General features: G+C 51.4%; 1 protein-coding gene across 3 annotated transcripts in view; it reads left to right on the top strand.

The window, feature by feature from the left end:
* The first annotated feature begins 913 nt into the window (after nucleotides 1-913).
* Nucleotides 914-26181, top strand: part of LOC141786570 (serine/threonine-protein kinase PAK 1-like) — a 52448-nt gene continuing 27180 nt past the window's right edge. The window contains exons 1-2 of one of the 3 annotated variants that reach the window (XM_074665177.1): nucleotides 914-1098; nucleotides 15179-15241. The gene's annotated coding sequence lies outside the window, so the exon portion shown is untranslated. The remainder of the gene's footprint in view (nucleotides 1099-15178; nucleotides 15242-26181) is intronic. The other 2 variants (XM_074665175.1, XM_074665176.1) reach the window with 2 other exon arrangements.

The raw sequence follows: 26181 nt of genomic DNA, 5'->3' as shown, positions 1-26181 counted from the left end.
CATTTTAGTTTAGTTTAAAACCAAACTCCTGCTGAGTTAACAGGTCATACAGGAAGTGGATTTTTATGACTCAGCGTGGTTAGGGCACATTAAGCTCAAAGGTTATTTTTTACTTCAAGTGAAGTCGAAACATTTTTCAACCATCAGTCAAACTGAACCTGCTTTAATTAGGGTCAGTCATTGATTAAGTTAATTTGTGTCCATTAAAGATGGAATAAAGTGATTTTTGGGAACATGGCTGACATTAAAGTTATATTAGAGTTGACTTCTTTTCTTAGGCTCAAACTCTGCCGTGTTGCAGACGCTCAGGCCACAGTGACGCTGAACTGCTGTATCATCTGTCACCACTAGGTGTCCCTGTCTCACCATTCTTCACTGGGTTTGATGATGAACCTGTTCCTGAGCAGTTGCTGTGGAGTAACTGTCTTATTTTCATGGCTGAAGGAAACAGCGGATTCAGATTCAGTTATTTCATTTTCCTGACCAGTAAAAGCTGAAGAGAGGCTTTCTCTGAATCTGTGCCTGCCCGTGGAACAGGTTCTGTTACAGTTTCTGCTCCTTGGAGTGGTTTTCCCAAACGCAGACTCGCCCCTGAACGCACCGTTATTAGCCATGGTTGGAGGAGAGGTGGAATTCTCCGGAGTGTCCCTGAACGCACCGATATTAGCCATGGTTGGAGGAGAGGTGGAATTCTCCAGAGTGTCCCTGAACGCACCGATATTAGCCATGGTTGGAGGACAGGTGGAATTCTCCAGAGTGTCCCTGAACGCACCGCCACTTGCCGTCTCCTCACGAGCCGCGCCCCGCCCCGCAGCTCGAGCAGACTCCCTGATCAGCCAATGAGCGGTGAGTTCAGCGGAAAGCAGCCAATGGCGTGTGAGCAGAGCAGTGTGAGGGGCGGGCGTGTCTGAGCAGCAGGCTCCTCCGTGCGCTGCTAACAATAGCCTGGGATCGGAGAGTTTACTGTGAAGAAGCACCGAGGCAGGAGCGAGCCGAGCCCAGGGGGAGCTGACTGTACCGAAGACCTGAGACGGTGAGTCCCGGTGTCAGAGACCTCCAGCCAACGCTCCGGGATCGAGCTTTCCTACCGACCAACCGGTGAGTGATCGTCCCAGTGTGTCCCTCATCCCGCTGCCAGCAGGCATGCTGCATTGTGAGTCTGTGCCTGTGAACAGGAAGGGGTTAATGGTTACTGTAGGCTGGAGCACACTATTATCCCCTCATTCCTCTTCCACATCCACGGATCATCGCTCCCACGGACCCCACAGGCCCTGCAGCCCGCGCACAGCGGACCTGGAGCGGCCGCGGTGGGTTTGACAGCCGGGGTGGAGGCTGGATGGAGGCTGGGTGGAGGCTGGGTGGAGGTGCTGATTATTATTTTATCACTCCGGTTCCTCCCTGCTCCCCAGCCGGCTGGGTGTGAGGGAGTTGTTGCTGCTGAACTGGTGACAGGATCAGAAATGAATGAATGAGTGGATGAATGAGTGGATGAAGGAAATCCTGTTAATTTTCACCTTTTCTCTCTGAAATCAGTTTGATCTGAATCATCAGAAAGTTCATTAAACATCTAAAACAGTTTCCCCTTCTTCAATTATCCCATCAAACATTTATCTGCTGTAATTAATCCCTTTAATCCAGCCATAATCCTTAGTTTGCACAGATTACATCATATCTCATTAATTAGTGCTGTAATAATCCGTATGAACTCAGCCGGCCTGTCTGCAGCTCTCTCCTCTCTGAGCAGATCATCATCACCTGCTCCGTGTTTTAGCTCCTGTAAACTTTCTGCTCTGTAATCTGCCTGAAGAGCTCAGAGGCTCCTGTTTCCACACGGCTCAGCAGAAACCGCTGTACGCCTCCTGGTCCTGGAGAAACGTGTCTGTGGATCCTGGAGAAACGTGTCTGTGGATCCTGGAGAAACGTGTCTGTGGATCCTGGAGAAACGTGTCTGTGGATCCTGGAGAAACGTGTCCGTGGATCCTGGAGAAACGTGTCTGTGGATCCTGGAGAAACGTGTCTGTGGATCCTGGAGAAACGTGTCTGTGGATCCTGGAGAAACGTGTCCGTGGATCCTGGAGAAACGTGTCCGTGGATCCTGGAGAAACGTGTCTGTGGATCCTGGAGGGGTTCAGTGGAAATCTGCTGTGTCTCACTGATTTCAGATCAACAAACTTTCACTCTTCACTCTTTCTGAGCTCCAGGAGTCGGTTTCCACCTTGTCCCTCTGAGTCCAGACTGAGGACTCTCTCCCAGGCTGGACTGGGCTGGACTGGGCTTGACTGGGCTGGACTGGGCTGGACTGGACTGGGCTGGACTGGGCTGACGTTGCCCTTTGCTCCCAGTTACAAACTCTCCCTCCTCCTGCTGGACCAGTTTCCTGGATAAGGGAAGGCTGTAATTTGTGAAAGCTGATTAAAAGTTTGGGCGGTTCAGAGATTTCGTGAATGAAATGCTTTAAAATCTTTCGTCTCATTTTCCTGCTGTTGTTTTTCGACCTGGTTCCTGTTTGTGAAGGTGTAGAGAGGGTTTTATCCTCCAGCCTGTCCACTAACTGAGACTTTCATGGACACGTCACTGAGTTTGTCTCTAACAGGAAACAGGAGGTTCCCAGTCTGAAAACTTCTGGTTAACGTGACGTTGGACTGAGCTGGTTTGGTTATCTGAGGTTTTCTGACTTTAAAACTGTTGTTAGAGGAAAAGTTTCTCTGACTCAGGGAGCTGTGAGCTTTATCATCAGTTACAGTGACAAAGTTTGAAGCCATAGTCGTTACTCTGGATATAATCTGGTGCTCATATTTACTTAGTTAGTTTAGTTTGATAGCTCTGTACCCGGTGACTGGGGCTGGGACGATGTGCTGTTCCTGTGATTCGACTCTGTGACGATTTTTGAAGGTTTGTTGATTTGATTCAAAAAGCGATTCTTTGATATTTACAGTTATTGCGATCATTAGTTTGCTTTTTAACACCAGACCACGTGAACAAGTTACATGATGATGTCTACAGACCAAATCAGGAGACATATTTTCACATAAAACGCTCATCACACGAGTCAGAGAGAAACATTTCGCCCCCTGCTGGAGAAAAATGGGAACTGTTTCTGATCCAGTTTCTAAACAAAGACTGAAATGAAGAAATCTAATTCAGAGAAAAAAGAAAATCGATTTTATGACAAAGATTCCTGATTTTGTTGTTGTCAAACAAACATCACACAGGACAAGACTGGTAAAGGTAAAGGAGGTATCACTTTGTCAACAGGGGGCGCTAACAGTGACACAAACAGGAAGTCACTGACAGGAGCTTTAAAACCAGGAGCAAATGAAACGATGTTCACAGCTTGATTCAGTTACTTTTACTTCTCTGATTCTCACCTCCTCATGGTTATCACTGATTATCACTGATTATCACTGATTATCACTGATTATCACTGATTATCACTGATTATCACTGATTATCACTGAAAACCAGCGTCAAACTGGAGGGACACGCAGATATTTCCCTTAAGTTTTAGTGTCTCTGAAAGTGTTTGCAAATCTGAAATCTTTCCCGTGCCATCCGACTCCTGAACAGCTGACGAGAGAGAAGCCGTCAGAGACTTCTTCATGATGTCTGCACAGATCACATCCATTTTTCTCCAACCTTCAGAGTTTTTAAACTCAGAAAAGATGCAGAGCCTAACTTACCTCTTTACAAAGGTCAGGAGTGGATGAAGCTGGAGCTGATGGAGCTGATGGAGCGGATGGTTGGTGGAGCTGATGGAGCTGATGGTTGGTGGAGTTGATGGTTGTTGGAGTTGATGGTTGGTTAAGCTGATGGTTGGTGGAGCTGATGGAGCTGATGGTTGATGGAGCTGATGGTTGGTGGAGTTGATGGTTGGTGGAGCTGATGGTTGGTGGAGCTGATGGTTGGTGGAGCTGATGGTTGGTGGAGTTGATGGTTGGTGGAGCTGATGGTTGGTGGAGCTGATGGTTGGTGGAGCTGATGGTTGGTGGAGTTGATGGTTGGTGGAGCTGATGGAGCTGATGGTTGGTGGAGCTGATGGAGCTGATGGAGCTGATGGTTGATTGAGCTGATGGTTGGTGGAGCTGATGGTTGGTGGAGCTGATGGAGCTGATTGAGCTGATGGTTGATTGAGCTGATGGTTGGTGGAGCTGATGGAGCTGATGGTTGATGGAGCTGATGGTTGGTGGAGTTGATGGTTGGTGGAGTTGATGGTTGGTGGAGTTGATGGAGCTGATGGTTGTTGGAGTTGATGGTTGGTGGAGTTGATGGTTGGTGGAGCTGATGGTTGGTGGAGCTGATGGTTGGTGGAGCTGATGGTTGGTGGAGTTGATGGTTGGTGGAGCTGATGGAGCTGATGGTTGGTGGAGCTGATGGAGCTGATGGAGCTGATGGTTGATTGAGCTGATGGTTGGTGGAGCTGATGGTTGGTGGAGCTGATGGAGCTGATTGAGCTGATGGTTGATTGAGCTGATGGTTGGTGGAGCTGATGGTTGGTGGAGCTGATGGAGCTGATTGAGCTGATGGTTGGTGGAGCTGATGGTTGTTCGAGTTGATGGTTGGTGGAGCTGATGGAGCTGATGGTTGATTGAGCTGATGGTTGTTGGAGTTGATGGTTGGTGGAGCTGCCCTCAGGCTGTCACACCAACCACAGGAGGCAACGGACAGATTAATGACAGCAAACTACAAGGGCGACGACCCTCATGGGGACTGGTGACAGGGACTGGTGACCGGGACTGGTGACCGGGACTGGTTATGGGGACTGGTTATGGGGACTGGTGACAGGGACTGGTGATGGGGACTGGTTATGGGGACTGGTTATGGGGACTGGTGATGGGGACTGGTGATGGGGACTGGTTATGGGGACTGGTTATGGGGACTGGTGATGGGGACTGGTTATGGGGACTGGTTATGGGGACTGGTTATGGGGATTGGTGACAGGGACTGGTGACGGGGACTGGTTATGGGGACTGGTGACAGGGACTAGTGACAGGGACTGGTTATGGGGACTGGTTATGGGGACTGGTGACAGGGACTAGTGACGGGGACTGGTTATGGGGACTGGTGACAGGGACTAGTGACAGGGACTGGTTATGGGGACTGGTTATGGGGACTGGTGACAGGGACTAGTGACGGGGACTGGTTATGGGGACTGGTGACAGGGACTAGTGACAGGGACTGGTGACGGGGACTGGTTATGGGGACTGGTGACCGGGACTGGTGACCGGGACTGGTTATGGGGACTGCTGATGGGGACTGGTGACCGGGACTGGTGACCGGGACTGGTTATGGGGACTGGTGACCGGGACTGGTGACCGGGACTGGTTATGGGGACTGCTGATGGGGACTGGTTATGGGGACTGGTAATGGGGACTGGTGATGGGGACTGGTTACAGGGACTGGTGACGTGGACCAGCACAGACCTGGTCTCAGGTCACATCTGGTCTGAGAATGAATGAACCTGACAGAGCGTCGATGTTTCTGAACTCTTGAGGAAACAAACGGACTTCCTGGTTCGTCTGAGCTGAGTTGAAGCTGTGAACTAGTTTATGGCCAAAGGGCGCAGCGGTTACCATGGATACCTGGGCGTGGCTTAAAGGGTGTTTTATGGCCCCCATAAGAAGCAGGAGGCCACCCAGTCGACACCTCGACACCTCCACAGCATGAAGGAGCGAGAGGCAGGAGGAGGCGTTAATGACCCATTTGGCTCCCGTGGCTTTGGGAACGACTACTTCAGGAGAACAGAGTGTGTGTGTGTGAGTGTGTGTGTGTGTGCGTGTGTGTTTTCCTTTGCTCTGCTGCTGCTGTCTCACCTGTTATCGTCGTTATTTTTAACCCCTGACTCACTTTGTTTGGGCTCTGGGAGGAATTAGACCTGATGACCTGCAATACAAGCTATTTACTGCCAGGAGCAAGCCACACACACACACACACACACACACACACACACACACACACACACACACACACACACACACACACACACACGGTCTCACAGGAAGACAAAGCTCTTTGCTCTCAGGTTTCCCTCTCTGTGTTGAACTGAGGCAGAGTAAATCTCTCTTGTCCATCTCTGAAGTTTCTTTATTTATTGGTTCATGATTTTCAGGACGTGCTGAAGAAAAGCATCATGATGTTATTTAAAGGGTTTGAGTTCATTAGTTTTTAAACCAGCAGCTGCTTTTTATAGCAAAATGCTAATTAATCCCTGACAGACAGCAGGGGGGTGAGACCAGCTCAGAGCGTTAACACAGAACCTGAAAGGTCTGTCTGCACGACAACACGCAGCGCAGGGATGGTGCTGCAGCGTGTTTGCAGCTTGTTTGCAGCATGTTTGCAGCATTTTTGCAGCGTGTTTGCAGCATGATTGTAGCGTTTGCAGCGTGTTTGCAGTATGTTTGCAGCATGTTTGCAGCATGTTTGCAGCATGTTTGCAGCATGTTTGCAGCATGTTTGCAGCATGTTTGCAGCGTGTTTGCAGCATGTTTGCTGCATGTTTGCAGCATGTTTGCAACGTGTTTGCAGCGTGTTTGGGGCATGTTTGCAGCATGTTTGCAGCATGTTTGCAGCATGTTTGCAGCGTGTTTGCAGCGTGTTTGGGGCATGTTTGCAGCATGTTTGCAGCATGTTTGCAGCGTGTTTGCAGCGTGTTTGCAGTGTGTTTGCAGTGTGTTTGCAGCGTGTTTGCAACGTGTTTGCAGTGTGTTTGCAGCGTGTTTGCAGCATGTTTGCAGCATGTTTGCAGCATGTTTGCAGCATGCTTGCAGCGTGTTTGCAGTGTGTTTGCAGTGTGTTTGCAGCATGTTTGCAGCGTGTTTGCAGCATGTTTGCAGCGTGTTTGCAGCATGTTTGCAGCGTGTTTGCAGCATGTTTGCAGCATGTTTGCAGCGGGTTTGCAGCGGGTTTGCAGCATGTTTGCAGCATGCTTGCAGCGTGTTTGCAGTGTGTTTGCAGCGTGTTTGCAGCGTGTTTGCAACGTGTTTGCAGCGTGTTTGCAGCATGTTTGCAGCGGGTTTGCAGCGTGTTTGCAGCATGTTTGCAGCGTGCTTGCAGCGTGTTTGCAGCGTGTTTGCAGCGTGTTTGCAGCGTGTTTGCAGCATGTTTGCAGCGGGTTTGCAGCGTGTTTGCAGTGTGTTTGTTGACTGAATGTGCTCTCATTCGTCAGCTCACCTCAGCTGAGTCTTCAGTCAGGCTCGTACCAGGACCTCAGACAGCTGGAGTCCCAGACCCAGGAGTTCCTGGATCCCCACCCTGATGATGATCCTCTCCTGGTTCATGTTGGGCTGTAAAACCTCAGACCTGTTGGCTCCTGGTCTGGCTCCTGGTCTGGCTCCTGGTCTGGCTCCTGGTCTGGGTCCTGGTCTGGGTCCTGGTCTGGCTCCTGGTCTGGCTCCTGGTCTGGGTCCTGGTCTGGCTCCTGGTCTGGCTCCTGGTTGTTGTGTCTGTTTGTTGTTGTAGATAAAAACCGCCTGGTTGGACACGCTGTGTTTTATTTTGAAAGGTCACTGGATGTTGTTGGGTGGTTTCAGTGCATCACTTCCTGTCCTGCTGGATCTGTTTTTAGGAAACTGACGAGTCGTTTCTCTGGTGGTAAACAAAGGAGGCTTGGTCAGAGTTTTTGTCATCGGGGAGTTTGTTTAGCTCGTCACTGTCACGTCTTTGGAAAAATGGGTCGACAAACATCTTTCACTTGTTTTCCGTAAATGAAATCAACACCGATGACCATCCTGGGGTCTACCATGAAACGTTTCGATCTCACAGGGACAAAGGAAAATGCTAAAATCGTCTCCAAAGGTTGTTTTGCAGGCCGCCCAGGTTTCATCTGTGCAGGGAAAAACTGACAGTGAATCCTGCTAAATCCTACACAGCGCCTCCTGTCTTTGGAAAAAAATATCATAGTGACACATTTTTTAAGCTGTGAGACTTTGGCATCCCAACGTCTGGACCGACTCACAGGAGGTGATGAGATGATGAATGACAGCGTCTCGTTCTCTGGGGCTGACAGACGGACAGGTGCTGCTTATTCTCTCTGAGAGGAGCGAAGGAGAGATTTACCCACAAAAGAAAGAATAAAAAAAGAATAAAAAGCTTCAGCTTTTCACCAAACTGTGGTGAGGAGGGAGCAGAGTCTGCATCGCCTCAGGAAACCTCAGGAGGCGGAGACGAGGCCTCGCTCCAGGTTCCTGACGATGGAGGCTTTTCATGAAGCTGGATGAAGGTCGCTACAGCCTGCTCCAACCAACCTGATCTGGTTCTGTGATGGACTGTGATGGATCTGGGGCTTTGGCAGGATCAGGATTTCAGCTCAGGATAAAAATAAAAACATAAACTCTTCCTGACTCTGACTCTGCGCCTGATTGGCCCGTTGGCCCAGGCTCTGACACCTGATTGGTTGATTGACCTAACGAGAACAAACCTGTTTAACAACAGCCATGATGACAAGAGGGAGGACGGCAGAGCGGTGTGTGTGTGTGTGTGTGTGTGTGTGTGTGTGTGTGTGTGTGTGTGTGTGTGTGTGTGTGTGTGTGTGTGTGTGTGTGTGTTTTACCAAAAGGTGTGGTTGGTCCAAATGAGTGGGTGGTTCCTCCACCATATGTCTGCATACTTTTAACACACACACACACACACACACACACACACACACACACACACACAGTGAGTGTGTTTGATGGTGATTTAAATCCGTCTCCACGGTGATCAGTGCAGCATCATTTCTCTGCGTCTCTCTCTGATGTAGGAGCTTCTCCTCCTGCTCCTCCTGCTCCCCCCGCTCCTCCTGCTCCTCCTGCTCCTTCTGCTCCTCCTGCTCCTCCTGCTCCGTGCTGACCTGCGGTCGTCAGATTCTCTAACATCATGGTGTGATTTGTGCAGAGCTGTCGGTGACTAACGCTCTCACAGATGGAAACCTGGGACATGTTTCCTCTGTCTGCGTCTGTCTCTGTGAGTTCCTCCCTCTGCTCCTCCTTCATCCCTCCTCCTCTCCTCCTTCATCCCTCCTCCTCTCCTCCAGCCTGCCTGACGTAAGCGCTGAAGCAAACTGTGTTATCTATAAATATCTCTGGTTTCTCTCTGTCAGACTCAGGACGTCTCTGTGTCGCTCGTCCTTCCAGAGACTAGTCGTGTTTTTATTCCTGCTGTTTCTGCAGGAGCCGTCGCTCCTTCTCTGGTCTAAAGCAGGAGGTTCCTTCATGTTCTGATTAAATCGTTTCACTGACGCAGAGTTCGATGATTTCTGGTTTTTCTTCTGGATTTTTCTGGATTTACACAGAGAGGATGGTGGAAAGAGTCTCCCTCCAGAAGTCCAAAAACAAACCCATCACATCCATCAGTCACTCTGCACTGCCCTGAGTGTGTGTGTGTGTGTGTGTGAGTGTGTGTGTGTGTGTGTGTGCCTCGGCTGTCTGTAGCTGTCTGCATAGAGGCTGAAGTCCGGCCCCTGAACCTGATCCTGACTCGGATGAGGCTGAGTCCAGTTCAGGATTTCCAACATGGCTTCCTTCAACAAAAGGCTTCAGAGCTGTGAGTCCGAAACAGATGGGTGATGTCACTGGTCCATCCCTCCACCTGTCAGTGTGTGACCTGTGAGGAGTTTTTGGAGGGTTAACACAGACTGACAGTCTGAGCGAGGTCTCCTGATCAGCTGCTGCAGAGACCATCAGGGACCAGACGTTTCTCCACTTTTTAACGTGTGTGTGTGTGTGTGTCTGTGTGTGTGAGTGTGAGTGAGTGTGTGTGAGTGTTTGTTTGACTCTTAAACGGGTTCAGGGTCAGGTTTATGTTGGAAACTCTTCTTCATGTGGACGGGACGTGATCAGCGCTGGGAGGTCCACAGACTCTGATAAACCGGGTCAGGGGTTTTCACCAGGAGCAGAAACATGTGATCAGAGACGTCACTTTACTTTAGTCCAGGCGTCTGTGAATCAGTGAGATCCAAACACAGAGACTTGGTTTTCCTGAGACCCCTTTCCGTGGGAGGGACCTGAGTCCAGCAGCAGGAGGTGAACCACAGGAGGCAGCAAACCTTAACACGCCACGGGAAGGTTTCCTGGAGAAACACAGGTCCAGAAACTGAGCTGGTCACACGTCCCCCCTCACGTCCCCCCTCACGTCCCCCCTCACGTCCCCCCATCATGACCCCCCTCACGTCCCCCCTCACGTCCCCCCTCACGTCCCCCCTCACGTCCCCCCATCATGACCCCCCTCACGTCCCCCCTCACGTCCCCCCTCACGTCCCCCCTCACGTCCCCCCATCATGACCCCCCTCACATCCCTTCTCACGTCCCCCCTCACGTCCCCCCTCACGTCCCCCCATCATGACCCCCCTCACGTCCCCCCTCACGTCCCCCCTCACGTCCCCCCTCACGTCCCCCCATCATGACCCCCCTCACGTCCCCCCTCACGTCCCCCCTCACGTCCCCCATCATGACCCCCCTCACGTCCCCCCATCATGACCCCCCTCACATCCCTTCTCACGTCCCCCCTCACGTCCCCCCTCACGTCCCCCCATCATGACCCCCCTCACGTCCCCCCTCATGACCCCCCTCACATCCCTTCTCACGTCCCCCCTCACGTCCCCCCTCACGTCCCCCCATCATGACCCCCCTCACGTCCCCCCTCACGTCCCCCCTCACGTCCCCCCTCACGTCCCCCCATCATGACCCCCCTCACGTCCCCCCTCACGTCCCCCCTCACGTCCCCCATCATGACCCCCCTCACGTCCCCCCATCATGACCCCCCTCACGTCCCCCCTCACGTCCCCCCTCACGTCCCCCCTCATGTTCCCCCTCACGTCCCCCCATCATGACCCCCCTCACGTCCCCCCTCACGTCCCCCCCTCACGTCCCCCCTCATGACCCCCCTCACGTCCCCCCTCATGTCCCCCCTCACGTCCCCCCTCATGTCCCCCCATCATGACCCCCCTCACGTCCCCCCTCACGTCCCCCCATCATGACCCCCCTCATGTCCCCCCATCATGACCCCCCTCACGTCCCCCCTCACGTCCCCCCATCATGACCCCCCTCACATCCCCCCTCACGTCCCCCCTCACGTCCCCCCATCATGACCCCCCTCACGTCCCCCCTCATGTCCCCCCATCATGACCCCCCTCACGTCCCCCCTCACGTCCCCCCTCACGTCCCCCATCATGACCCCCCTCATGAGCCCCCTCACGTCCCCCCTCACGTCCCCCCTCACGTCCCCCCATCATGACCCCCCTCACGTCCCCCCTCACGTCCCCCCTCACGTCCCCCCATCATGACCCCCCTCACATCCCCCCTCACGTCCCCCCTCACGTCCCCCCCTCACATCCCCCCTCACGTCCCCCCTCACGTCCCCCCATCATGACCCCCCTCACGTCCCCCCTCATGTCCCCCCATCATGACCCCCCTCACGTCCCCCCTCACGTCCCCCCTCACGTCCCCCATCATGACCCCCCTCATGAGCCCCCTCACGTCCCCCCTCACGTCCCCCCTCACGTCCCCCCATCATGACCCCCCTCACGTCCCCCCTCACGTCCCCCCTCACGTCCCCCCATCATGACCCCCTCACATCCCCCCTCACGTCCCCCCTCACGTCCCCCCATCATGACCCCCCTCACGTCCCCCCTCACGTCCCCCCATCATGACCCCCCTCACGTCCCCCCTCATGTCCCCCCATCATGACCCCCCTCACGTCCCCCCTCACGTCCCCCCTCACGTCCCCCATCATGACCCCCCTCATGAGCCCCCTCACGTCCCCCCTCACGTCCCCCCTCACGTCCCCCCATCATGACCCCCCTCACGTCCCCCCTCACGTCCCCCCTCACGTCCCCCCATCATGACCCCCCTCACATCCCCCCTCACGTCCCCCCTCACGTCCCCCCATCATGACCCCCCTCACGTCCCCCCTCATGTCCCCCCATCATGACCCCCCTCACGTCCCCCCTCACGTCCCCCCTCACGTCCCCCATCATGACCCCCCTCATGAGCCCCCTCACGTCCCCCCTCACGTCCCCCCTCACGTCCCCCCTCACGTCCCCCCTCACGTCCCCCAATCATGACCCCCCTCACGTCCCCCCTCACGTCCCCCCTCACGTCCCCCCATCATGACCCCCCTCACGTCCCCCCTCACGTCCCCCCTCACGTCCCCCCTCACGTCACATCACGCCTCTCTGAGACTGAAACGGTCTGTCAGACATTTGTCTCCTCCTCTCTGTCTCCTCCTCTCTGTTTCCTCCTCTCTGTCTCCTCCTCTCTGTTTCCTCCTCTCTGTCTCCTCCTCTCGGTTTCCTCCTCTCTGTCTCCTCCTCTGTGTCTCCTCCTGTCTGTGTCCTCCTCTCTGTTTCCTCCTCTCTGTCTCCTCCTCTGTCTCCTCCTGTCTGTCTCCTCCTCTCTGTCTCCTCCTCTCTGTCTCCTCCTCTCTGTTTCCTCCTCTCTGTCTCCTCCTCTCTGTTTCCTCCTCTGTGTCTCCTCCTCTCTGTCTCCTCCACTCTGTCTCCTCCTCTCTGTCTCCTCCTCTCTGTCTCCTCCTCTGTGTCTCCTCCTGTCTGTCACCTCCTCTCTGTTTCCTCCTCTCTGTCTCCTCCTCTCTGTTTACTCCTCTGTGTCTCCTCCTCTCTGTCTCCTCCACTCTGTCTCCTCCTCTCTGTCTCCTCCTCTCTGTTTCCTCCTCTGTGTCTCCTCCTCTCTGTCTCCTCCTCTCTGTCTCCTCCTCTGTGTCTCCTCCTGTCTGTCTCCTCCTCTGTGTCTCCTCCTGTCTGTCTCCTCCTCTCTGTTTCCTCCTCTCTGTCTCCTCCTCTGTGTCTCCTCCTCTCTGTCTCCTCCACTCTGTCTCCTCCTCTCTGTCTCCTCCTCTCTGTCTCCTCCTCTGTGTCTCCTCCTGTCTGTCTCCTCCTCTGTGTCTCCTCCTGTCTGTCTCCTCCTCTCTGTTTCCTCCTCTCTGTCTCCTCCTCTCTGTCTCCTCCTCTCTGTCTCCTCCTCTCTCAGCTCCATCCCAGAGCTTGTCTCATCCATGCTGCCGTCTCCTCGGGGAGGTGTTGGAGCTGTGTTTTCACCTCCGTCCTGAGAGAGAGAGGAGAACAGCGCCTCCTCGCCGTCGCCAACACGCTCCAGGTTTTGAAAAGCGCAGTGGAGCGTGGCGGCTCGCCCTCTGCGTGCACTCGGTGTCTGCCTCGGTGTTACGTCACGGGGAAAACAGAAAGAGGGTCGGTCTTTGTTCAGTCCTGAGGAGGAAAAATCCTTTTTTTCCAAAGGTGTTTGCTAAAAACAGGAATCAACAGCTCATCTGACCAGAAACAGGACTAACCGTCTCATCTGACCGACCGTCAGCAGAAACTGAAAGTTTGGTCTTCCAGGAAATCAAACTGTGATCTGTTTCTGCTCATGATGGATGTTATTCAGGTTTAAACTCAGCTCCACACTTTGAATGAAGTTTGTTATTCAACAGTTTGTCCCTCATGCTGTGGTGAAGTCTGGAGATATTTAAAGAGGGGGTCTTCTGCTCTCCCTCATTGTAAACATGAGTTTAAAGAGACGACGCTGGATGTTCAGACTGAGCGCGTGCAGAGTTTCAAACCTTTACGTGTTCACCTGTTGGAGAAATCCCTGAATCTGTCCCTGAACTCATCACAACACTGCTCTGAAAACTATCAACCCAAACCACCAGGGTACCTGCAGCTCACCTGTACCTGCAGCTCACCTGTACCTGCAGCTCACCTGTACCTGCAGCTCACCTGTACCTGCAGCTCACCTGAACCTGCAGCTCACCTGTACCTGCAGCTCACCTGAACCTGCAGCTCACCTGTACCTGCAGCTCACCTGTACCTGCAGCTCACCTGTACCTGCAGCTTAAGGTGTAGATCTGCGATTAGTAGAAGCTGAATCTGAGTGAAGCGTCCGTCTGTGGAGCAGCTGGCAGCGTCAGTCTGAGCTAACAACACCTTAGCAACACCTTAATACGCCATAAGCTCATTTACATAACCTCCTTTAAACACACACACACACACACACACACACACACACACACACACACACACACACACACACACACACACACACACACACACACACACACACACAGCTGTGTATAACATCAGCATTAATTACAGTTCATTTAAACCTTAACAAGCCTGAACGTAGAGAAACATGAGCCTGACCTTCTGACCTCTGTGTGTGTGTGTGTGTGTGTGTGTGTGTGTGTGTGTGTGTGTGTGTGTGTGTGTGTGTGTGTGTGTGTGTGTGTGTGTGTGTGTGTGTTTTCTCACAGTAAATTGTGAGTGTGTGAACAGCTGCTTGGCCGTCACTCTCTCCTAGTGTGTTTCCTCTCTCACACTTTGTCGTCTGAACCCCCGATTACACCAACATGCTTCACACACACACACACACACACACACACACACACACACACAGACTGTTTGTGGATGACCCATCTGCTGCTTTTCTCTGTTTGTGTTTCTGTCAGACACGTTTAGTAAGCTTCTCTCTGATTGGCTGATGAATGTCTGAATAAAAAGAAGAAGAAGAGGAGGAAAAGGAGGAAGACTGTTGGCCTGAGTACTCGAGTACTCGAATACTCACTGTTGGCCCCATTATCCGAGTAACATTAATTAATTCCTGTGTGAGCGCTGCTGTTGGCGACAGAAACGTGTGTGACCCTGATTCTCGTCTTGGCCTGACTGAAGATACGAAAATAATTTACAGGATACAAACGTTTGACATTTCAGCCACAGCTTCGGCTCAGTCGAGCCGGAAACGCTGAAGTTAGCGTGCGGTGACAGATGCGTGGCGTTAAACTCGCGCGCTGTGGGATGACTGGTTTGATGACCTCATGGAATTGGAGCACAAAATGGCGGAGACAGAAAACAGGCAGCCTCTCATCACGTCAGCTGTTAGCCCTGTTAGTGTCATCATTGTCAGGAGAAGATTAGCTAAATGCTAACTGGAGACATGCTCCCTTTAAGTCTTGTGGAAGGTGGCGCTTTCAGAGAGCAGGTGGCGTTTGTCCAGCTGGAGTACAAGCCGCCGCCACGGCGAACAAGATCTGTGAGAGCGGGACGGATGTGAAGTGATTAGCTACAGTCTGGGAGCTCCATGTTTGTGTTTAAAATAAGATAAAAATCATCATCCAGTTTCCGAGTATTGATCACGGAGATGTTCAGAGACTGGCTGTGATGCGTTCACTGACTCTGCTCTGTTTGTGTGTGCAGGCTGCAGCTGAAGCGGTCTCTTCGTCGTCAGCGTGAGGAGCGACTCGGACTAAACACCAACAGGTGAGCTGTGCTGGTTTAACACCCTCTGAAGCCCAACCTGCTCTGATAGGTGTGGGTTTGAGTGTTTTTGGTCTGTGCCTTGCTCAGGGGCACTGTGGAGTCTGTGGCAGTGACTCACTGAGGTGGAAATGGTCTGATTTGGCAAACACAGAATTATCCTGAACCAGAAACCATCAACAGCTCCTTAAAGATGGAGCTACACCTTAGTTAAACATGGATTTCAGACCTCTCCTTTTTCTGCAGCTGTAATTACACACACACACACACACACACACATATATACACACACACACACAGACACACACACACACACACACACACACACACACACACACACACACACACACACTCTCAGTGCTTTTCTCTGGTATTTCATGCTGCTGTTCAGATCCTGACTCTCAGGGAAAAGGTCAGCAGCTCTGCAGTTTATGGCGTTGTCGGTGGGAGTGTGTCGTTGGAGCGTTGGCGTGTTGGCGTGTTGGCGTGTTGGCGTGTTGGCGTGTTGGCGTGTTGGCGTGTTGGCGTGTTGGCGTGCAGACAGCCCATGTTGCTTCCTGTGAGTCTCATCCAGACTCTGTTTCACAGGATCAGCTTTCCTTCCAGATATTTGCGTCATCACTGCAGCAGTGTCCGGATCATGAGCTAATTAACAGATCGCTGTGGTCGGGCTCTGTCCTGATCATCCCGACCCGGTCCATGATCAGCTGATAGGAACAGACCAGACTCTGACACGTGTGTGTGTGTGTGTGTGCTCTTTTTTTTCCACACAGCCGTCACTTTATGTCCCTCCTCCCACCCTGTAGCTTCAGAGATATCAGGATGTTTTCCTCAGAGCCAAAGGTCAGATGTGTATTTCTGCTGCAGACGCTGGTCGTTACATCATGAAGTTTCTGCTGCAGAGAGCTGCTGCAGAGAGCTGCTGCAGACGCTGGTCGTTACATCATGAAGTTTCTGCTGCAGAGAGCTGCTGCAGAGAGCTGCTGCAGAGAGCTGCTGCAGACGCTGGTCGTTACATCATGAAGTTTCTGCTGCAGAGAGCTGCTGCAGAGAGCTGCTGCAGAGAGCTGCTGCAGACGCTGGTCGTTACATCATGAAGTTTCTGCTGCAGAGAGCTGCTGCAGAGAGCTGCTGCAGACGCTGGTCGTTACATCATGAAGTTTCTGCTGCAGAGAGCTGCTGCAGAGAGCTGCTGCAGAGAGCTGCTGCAGAGAGCTGCTGCAGACGCTGGTCGTTAGATCATGAAGTTTCTGCTGCAGAGAGCTGCTGCAGAGAGCTGCTGCAGAGAGCTGCTGCAGACGCTGGTCATTAGATCATGAAGACGTGTTCCTGTCGTGGCTCTCTGAGTAAAACCAGAGCGTTTCTCGTTATGTAAGTCGACTGAAACGTGTTTCTGCTCCCACCATGCGCTGCAGCCTCCATTATTTATGTGGTTACCATGGTAACAGGGCTGGGCTGGGTTGGAGTCTGACAGCTGGTAGATCAGGGATGTGCATGGACCCCACCCCCACCCCTCCTCGCCCTGGCAGCAGCACACCTGTGTTTCTGTGTGTGTGTGTGTGTTTCTGTGTGTGTGTTTCTGTGTGTGTGTGTTTCTGTGTGTGTGGTTCTGTGTGTTTGTGTGTGTGTGTTTGAGGGGGGTTAGCTATGCTGCATGAATTTTTAATGTCCTACATTACTGTGTGTGTGTGTGTGTGTGTGTGACTCTGTGTGTGTGTGTCTGTGTGTGTGTGTGTGTGTCTGTGTGTATGTGTGTGTGTGTGACTCTGTGTGTGTGTGTGTGTGTGTGTGTGTGTGTGTGTGTGTGTGTGTGTGTGTGTGTGTGACTCTGTGTGTGTGTGTGTGTGTGACTCTGTGTGTGTGTGTGTGTGTGTGTGTGTGACTGTGTGTGTGTGTGTGTGTGTGTGTGTGTGTGTGTGTGTGTGTGTGTGTGTGTGTGTGTGTGTGTGTGTGTGTGTGTGTGGTGATTTTCCCTCATTATTATAAATCTTTGTGGACTCGTGGTGAATTTATTTTTTTATCAGTTTTAACCAACGTGTGTGTGAACGTCAAACATGGAGAAACCTGAAGTCTTGGTTTGGACGAAGTCTTCAGGTTGTGTTTTGCTGATACGTGGCCACAGTAACATGTTACATGTTAATGTTACGTTTCAATGGTCCAAAGGCTCCCCCTGTGGTGAAATAAGATACTACATTTGTTTTTTTTCTTTGGTTGTACGGTCATTTGTTTAGGCCAAAAACTCGAAGCAGCTGAAATCTTTCTAAAAATGTTTGTCTCTGATGTTTGAGAGCTAGAGACTTTTTTCATTTCTCACCACTTCCTGAGTGTAGACCTGATCCAGGACTCTGAGGTCTCAGATATTATTGTTTTAACCTTTACTTCTAATATATATCTGTAGAATTTTACATTTGCTTGTTTTTGTTTCTTTTGTGTTTTTGATGTTAACACTGTTTCAGACTTCAGCTGACATCTCCGTGGTTAAATACAAACTATATGTTACCTTCGGTTATAAATAATACATATGATACAATACTATAACTTTACAGTATGATGCCTTACGATACACCATGTGATATGATACGTTATGATTAAACACCTCACATATGTCACATTAACATGATGATATTTCCTGATAGCATGTGATCTGACGTGTTGTGTTCAGTTGGACGTGAAAGGAAAAGTTATTTTTGTCGTTATGATGTGATCAGTTTTTTAACGACATGACTCAGAAATCATGGTCTGAATTTCTTCAGGTCTCCTTAAAGAGACAGAGGTCTATCACAGGGTTGTGCTCTGTGCCTGAGAGGTCATCCCTGCCTTCACACAACAGTCCAACAGGTTAGTGTCAGTGAAACTCCACCAGATCCTCATGTGGTCCGTCTCCAGACCAGCGTGATCTGGATCTGTTCCAGATGGAGCCATCCTGAGTCCTCCAGACCAGGTTTGCAGGTTTTATATTTTCCCAGGATGCTTCAGCACAGATCAACCAGCCCAGACTGAGCCTGAAGGCCTGGGGTCAAAGGGTCAAAGGTTCAGGGGTCATAAGGACACTAGAGGAGACTCATCCCTGGTCTAAGAAATCCACTGAGGTTTTCCTGGAGGTGTGTTTTCTTTAAACCCTGGTGTGTGAAACATCCCATGATTCATGGGTCTGATTGTGTTTACAGCAGAGTGTGTGTGTGTGTGTGTGTGTGTGTGTGTGTGTGTGTGTGTGTGTGTGTGTGTGTGTGTGTGTGTGTGTGTGTGTGTGTGTGTAATACCTCTGAGCAGGTGTATCACTGCTTTCTAGTGTGTGTAATTTGAAGCAGATGGATACTGGGTGTGTGTGTTTCCGTCTTCAGGGCTGGGCCGGGATAAATGCTGCCTTTCAGGAATCACGTTACACACACAGTCAGATACACACACACACACACACACACACACACACACACACACACACACACACAGAGCAGACAGATGATGTGGATCACCGTGAAGAGAAGCTGAGGTGGTGACAGAGACGAGCTGACTGTCCATCAGTGTGTTGGTGTTTGAGAGCGTCGTCATGAACCTGCTCTGTGTGTGTGTGTGTGTGTGTGTGTGTGTGTGTGTGTGTGTGTGTGTGTGTGTGTGTGTGTGTGTGTGTGTGTGTGTGTGTGTGTGTGTGTGTGTGTGTGTGTGTGTGTCTGTTAGCTGGTCAGGTTGTGTGGTGGTGGTTTAGCTTGTCTTGCTGTTAGCTTAGCGCTGTATCTTAGCGCTGACCCGGGAACCTTTCTAAGGATCACAGAGAAACCTGATCCAGGTCTTTCTTCACTGAGCTCTGCTGTGTTGGGTCCTCCTCAGGCTCTGGAGCTGAGACTCTGAAGCTAACGCTCTGAGCTCTGCTCTTTAAGTCGACTCAGGGTGTGAACTTTAAGCTTCTTTCCAAACAATGGCCGCCTGTTCCCCAGCTGGACCAAAGTGACCCGGTTTAGAAAAGAGCTGGACTCATAAACTCCTGTGTTACCTTTGACTTCCCCCTCTCATGGGTTCAGCTCTCATGCTTTTATTTTGAAAGGACTCAGAGAGTCTCCAGCTCCTTCTCTCCTTCTCTCCTTCTCTCCTTCCCTTATTTCTTTCATCCCTGTGCTGACGGTCCGGCTCTTCCTCCTCCTCTTCCTCCTCCTCTTCCTCTTTAATGCTCCCGTAAAGCGATCAGGGCTCAGCAGCCAATCAGTCACAGACAGCGAGTCAACACCGACCAATGACAGCAGCTGATTCAGACCTTTAATCTGAGTCAGCAGGAGCAGGAGCAGGAGTAGGAGCAGGAGCAGGAGCAGGAGCAGGAGCAGGAGGAGCAGGAGCAGGAGCAGGAGGAGTAGGAGCAGGAGCAGGAGGAGGAGCAGGAGCAGGAGCAGGAGCAGGAGCAGGAGGAGCAGGAGCAGGAGCAGGAGGAGTAGGAGCAGGAGCAGGAGGAGGAGCAGGAGCAGGAGCAGGAGGAGCAGGAGCAGGAGCAAGAGTAGGAGGAGTTGGAGGAGCAGGAGCAGAAGCAGGAGCAGGAGGAGCAGGACTGGATGTGTGAATCAGCGAGCTCTCCTGTTTTTGTTGTTTTCATTGAATCATGTGTTTTTTTATCCTCCTGAGGGAAGACGAGCGTTTCACTGACGACACAGGAAGTTAGTCCACTGACGGTTTATCTGAGGAGGAGAGACGACGCTCTGACAGCTTTATCAACAATTAATTAACAGTTTCAATAATTAATGACAGAAATCAGCTGATCATCAATGACAGAAATCAGCTGATCATAATTGACAGAAATCAGCTGATTATAAAAACAGAAATCAGCTGATCATCAATGACAGAAATCAGCTGATCATCAATGACAGAAATCAGCTGATTATAAAAACAGAAATCAGCTGATCATCAATGACAGAAATCAGCTGATCATTAATGACAGAAATCAGCTGATTATAAAACAGAAATCAGCTGATCATTAATGACAGAAATCAGCTGATCATTAATGACAGAAATCAGCTGATTTAAAAAACAGAAATCAGCTGATCATTAATGACAGAAATCAGCTGATCATCAATGACAGAAATCAGCTGATCATTAATGACAGAAATCAGCTGATTTAAAAAACAGAAATCAGCTGATCATTAATGACAGAAATCAGCTGATCATTAATGACAGAAATCAGCTGATTATAAAAACAGAAATCAGCTGATCATCAATGACAGAAATCAGCTGATCATCAATGACAGAAATCAGCTGATTATAAAAACAGAAATCAGCTGATCATTAATGACAGAAATCAGCTGATCATTAATGACAGAAATCAGCTGATTATAAAAACAGAAATCAGCTGATCATTAATGACAGAAATCAGCTGATCATCAATGACAGAAATCAGCTGATCATTACTGACAGAAATCAGCTGATTATAAAAACAGAAATCAGCTGATCATCAATGACAGAAATCAGCTGATCATCAATGACAGAAATCAGCTGATCATCAGGATGAGATCAGCTGATTGAACCCTGAACTGGATCAAACAGCTGATTCAAAAACCAGGAGTGGAATGGTTCACCTTAAAGGTGAAACAACGCAGGAGTGTGTGTGTGTGTGTGTGTGTGTGTGTGTGTGTGTGTGTGTGTGTGTGTGTGTGTGTGTGTGTGTGTGTGTGTGTCTGTGTCTGTGTCTGTGTCTGTGTGTGTGTGTGTGTGTGAGTCGGTCGGTCTGGTGGGGGGGGGGATTAAAGGGCACAACAGAGAGGAACATCAGGTCTCCCAGTGGGGGGTCTGAGAGTCAGCCTGTAGTCCATGTCTGTATCGATTAGAGTGCTGTGATTGTGTGTGTGTGTGTGTGTGTGTGTGTGTGTGTGTGTATGTATGTGTGTGTGTGTGTGTGTGTGTATGTGTGTGTGTGTGTGTGTGTGTGTGTGTGTGTGTGTAGCTCTTATAGGATTTAGTTTTTTAAGTCTTGTTGTTGTTTAACAGAAAGCCTCAGGAGTTGTTGGTGTTTATTTTTTAGTTGTTTATCTTGATCTTTGGACACACATACACACACACACACACACACACACACACACACACACACACACACACACACACACACACACACACACACACACACACACACACACACATACACATACACAGTCTGGTCCTCAGTTTTAAAGTGAACACATTCACTCAGACTCTCTGGGACTTTGGTATCTGATCTGGATCTGATCCAGACCTGGATCTGGACTCTGTGTTCCCCTCTGAGCAGCATGGGGTGTGTATGAAGAGTTTTACCAGGAGCTTTTTTTCAGTGGTTCAGTTTTTCGTGAAAGAGAGAATTCCTCTGAGATCTGGGTGTTTGGAGCTGAACAGAGAGCGTGACATGTTGCATGCGTGTGGTGTTGCAGGCGTGTGGTGTTGCAGGCCTGACGTGTTGCAGGCGTGTGGTGTTGCAGGCCTGACGTGTTGCAGGCGTGACATGTTGCAGGCGTGTGGTGTTGCAGGCGTGTGGTGTTGCAGGCGTGACATGTTGCAGGCCTGACGTGTTGCAGGCGTGTGGTGTTGCAGGCGTGACATGTTGCAGGCGTGTGGTGTTGCAGGCGTGTGGTGTTGCAGGCGTGTGGTGTTGCAGGCGTGACATGTTGCAGGCGTGACATGTTGCAGGCATGTGGTGTTGCAGGCGTGTGGTGTTGCAGACGTGTGGTGTTGCAGGCGTGTGGTGTTGCAGGCGTGACATGTTGCAGGCGTGACATGTTGCAGGCGTGTGATGTTGCAGGCATGTGTGAGGTTGCAGGCCTGACATGTTGCAGGCGTGTGGTGTTGCAGGCGTGTGGTGTTGCAGGCGTGTGGTGTTGCAGGCGTGACGTGTTGCAGGAGTGTGGTGTTGCAGGCGTGACGTGTTGCAGGAGTGTGGTGTTGCAGGCCTGACGTGTTGCAGGTGTGTGGTGTTGCAGGCGTGATGTGATGCAGGTCTGACGTGTTGCAGGTCTGACATGTTGCAGGCGTGTCTCCTCAGATGGTTTCTGGTTGATCAGACGTAGAGGACGAGGAAACAGACGTGAGCTGGAGTCAGCTCCTGATTTATGATTGATTTAAAGAGACACGCTCCAAATAACCCGACACTACATGAAGGATGAGGCCTGAGAGTTTTATTTTCAGAGGGGACCAGTTAAAGAGGGGGTACCTGCTGCTGACCCTCACTTTAAACATGGATATGAAGTAAGAACGCTGACGCAGACTGAGCGTGTGCAGAGCTTCAAACCTCTTCATGTGTCGTAGAAATCCCTGAATCTGTCTGTGAACAGATCTACATGAGTCCTGCTGAGACCACGAGGCCACGAGGCCATGGCATGAGGATCTGGTCCAGAGCTCTGCCCACAGCTGGCCAATCAGAGGGAGGGGGGTTTGTGGAGGGTAGCCTTAAAGAGACAGCAGCTGAATTAAAGGCTGAAGGAAAGTTTTCTGATGAGGGACAGGATACAGAGTAAAAAGCACAGCGCCTGTTTTTAAGGATGAGGCTGAGACAAAGTTAAACCGAGACAGAAACTCTGACCAGCGTTTTAGCTGAAGTCTGTCCTGCAGCGTCACCGCAGAGTGAAGTATTAAACTGACAGAAACTGGGTTAAAATAACGGCGGCGCTGATGCTGGTTCAGAGTGACAGCAGGGTCACGTTGGATCATCGTCAGACCGGGGACGCCCGAGCTCCTCTCATCCTCAGTTTCTTCCTCTCTGCCTCAGACTGTCCCTCAGGGTCAGCCGTACGCAGGGCTGTACCACTGTGTGCTGAGCTGCAGGGGGGACCACAGGGCTGTACCACTGTGTGCTGAGCTGCAGGGGGGACCAGGCTGGAGTATGGGTCAGATCCTGTATCTGGAGGCTGAGGGGATCCAGCTGTTTTCAAACCTGGGCTCAGCCACCGCGCCTCCCTGACAGCCCTGTCCAACAGGAGCAAGGGTTTTTATGGAGCTCTGTGCGTTTGGCAGCGAGGGACAGGATCCAAAATTAATCCCGGGTGGTTGATCTACCCGTTAAAAAGTCCAGGAACTATTGACTCTCTCTGATTGGTGGAGCAGCCTCAGTGTTTCATCACTGCTCAGCTTCATTGGATGACAGACGGCACAGACGAGCTGTGGAGAGAGGAAGACGTCACAGTCTCAGCTCCAGCAGCAGATTTATGGACAGACTGTGGCCACAAACACGTCAGAGGTCAGCACCCATCATGGAGGAGGTGGAGGTGGAGGTGGTCTTGGCTTCAGTAAGTAGATGGAGCCACAGCGTCCTCCTTCATAAAGCGAGAGCTGCGTGTCCCTCTCCAGGACAAACGTCAGTCAGAGAGCAGTTTGTCTGTTTTTAAGACCTGATGGAGAAACTGAGACGTCTGCTTCAGGTCAGCGCCTGGAGCTCGTCCTCAGGTGGAGTCTGAGTCCAGACCATTAAACCACTGATCAGAGCCCAGATACACCGTCAGGGGGAGTCTGAGTCCAAACCATGAAACCACTGATCAGAGAGGAGACACACCGTCAGGTGGAGTCTGAGTCCAGACCATTAAACCACTGATCAGAGCCCAGATACACCATCAGGTGGAGTCTGAGTCCAAACCATTAACCACTGATCAGAGCCCAGACACACCGTCAGGTTTCTGTTATCACTCTCATCAGGACCGTGTCCTCCTCCTGCTGTCCTCCTCCTCATCCTGTCCTCCTCATGCTGTCCTCCTCATGCTGTCCTCCTCCTGCTGTCCTCCTCATGCTGTCCTCCTCATGCTGTCCTCCTCATGCTGTCCTCCTCCTGCTGTCCTCCTCATGCTGTCCTCCTCATGCTGTCCTCCTCATGCTGTCCTCCTCCTGCTGTCCTCCTCATGCTGTCCTCCTCATGCTGTCCTCCTCATCCTGTCCTCCTCATCCTGTCCTCCTCATGCTGTCCTCCTCCTCCTGCTGTCCCGTGTTCAGACACAGATCAATAAGTGACACAGCGGATAAAGTGACGCTGCAGTAACCATGACACAGCAGAAATGTGTCTGTTTATTTAACCAGTACACACACACACACACACACACACACACACACACACACACACACACACACACACACACACACACACACACACACACACACACACACACACACGCGCACACACACACACACACACACACACACAAACACACACACACACACACACACACACACACACACACATACACACACACACACACACATGCTTTAGTTGGCGTGGGAGTTGAGGCGGGGCTGGACAGATGGCCGTATGAAGCATGGTGTGCTTGAGTGTGTGAGTGTGTGTGTGTGTGTGTGTGTGTGTGTGTGTGTGTGTGTGTGTGTGTGTGTGTGTGTGTGTGTGTGTGTGTGTGTGTGAACTTAAACAGATTCTGTCTGCCTACACTGGGACATGTTAACATACGTGTGTTTTGATGTCGTCTGTAAAATATGTAAAGTTAAACGTTTGAAGTCTGAGCCGTGGGGTTGGTCTCATTACTGTGACAACAGGATCTGCTCCTCTGACGGACCGGTCTCTGGGCCTCAGGGTCTCAGGGTCTCAGAGTCTCATGGTCTCAGGGTCTCAGAGTCTCAGGGTCTCAGGGTCTCAGAGTCTCATGGTCTCAGGGTCTCAGAGTCTCAGAGTCTCAGGGTCTCAGGGTCTCAGGGTCTCAGGGTCTCAGGCCCCATTTACACGACGCCGAAAACGGTCGATTCCGCAAACATTTCGTTGCGTTTTGGCCTTCCGTTTAGACGAGACCACGTTGCGTTTTCAGTGAAAACGCAAACTTTTGAAAACGCTCCCCAGAGTGGAAAGATCTGAATCCGCTCCTCCATCCAGCTTCGTGTAAACACAGAGCGGAGCGTCTCAGGGTGAAACGCTGACGTCACCGCATGCGCACTCGCATTTTTAGGTAAAGGCTCCGCGCTCAGCCACATTTCCAGTTGAGCCAGTAGGTGGCGGTAATGCGCCCTATGGTTGGATTGCCGACCGTCTCACACAACAAAACGGCAGAAAAAGAAAGAACAGAAGAGGAGACTTGTCCTCCTGGAGTCGTATGAACGCGGATCGTTTTCACGCCGTCCTCATGTAAACGCGGGTGGCTTTTGAAAACGCAAAGGAAGAATCGTTGTGGGAGTCTCCGTGTAAACGGGGCCTCAGAGTGTCAGGGTCTCAGGGTCTCAGGGTCTTAGAGTCTCAGGTTCTCAGGGTCTCAGAGTCTCAGGGTCTCAGGGTCTCAGAGTCTCAGGTTCTCAGGGTCTCAGAGTCTCAGGGTCTCAGGGTCTCAGAGTCTCAGGGTCTCAGAGTCTCAGAGTCTCAGAGTCTCAGAGTCTCAGGGTCTTAGAGTCTCAGGGTCTCAGAGTCTCAGGTTCTCAGGGTCTCAGGGTCTCAGAGTCTAAGAGTCTCAGAGTCTCAGGGTCTCAGAGTCTCAGGGTCTCAGAGTCTCAGAGTCTCAGGTTCTCAGGGTCTCAGAGTCTCAGGGTCTCAGAGTCTCAGAGTCTCAGGGTCTCAGGGTCTCAGAGTCTCAGAGTCTCAGGGTCTCAGGGTCTCAGAGTCTCAGGGTCTTAGAGTCTCAGGGTCTCAGGGTCTCAGAGTCTCAGGTTCTCAGGGTCTCAGAGTCTCAGGGTCTCAGGGTCTCAGAGTCTCAGGTTCTCAGGGTCTCAGGGTCTCAGAGTCTCAGAGTCTCAGAGTCTCAGAGTCTCAGAGTCTCATGGTCTCAGAGTCTCAGGTTCTCAGGGTCTCAGAGTCTCAGAGTCTCAGGGTCTCAGGGTCTCAGAGTCTCAGGGTCTCAGGGTCTCAGAGTCTCAGAGTCTCAGAGGTTCAGAGTCTCAGGGTCTCAGGGTCTCAGAGTCTCAGAGTCTCAGAGTCTCATGGTCTCAGAGTTTTAGAGTCTCAGTGCTCAGGGTCTCAGAGTCTCAGAGTCTCATGGTCTCAGAGTCTCAGGGTCTCAGAGTCTCATGGTCTCAGGGTCTCAGGGTCTCAGAGT

The sequence above is a fragment of the Halichoeres trimaculatus genome, unplaced genomic scaffold (genome assembly GCF_033239565.1).
Source record: "Halichoeres trimaculatus isolate MK-OKI-2021-1 unplaced genomic scaffold, fHalTri1.1 fHalTri1_scaffold_227, whole genome shotgun sequence".
NCBI lineage: Eukaryota > Metazoa > Chordata > Actinopteri > Labriformes > Labridae > Halichoeres > Halichoeres trimaculatus.
This window is presented reverse-complemented; position numbering and strand designations above follow the sequence as displayed.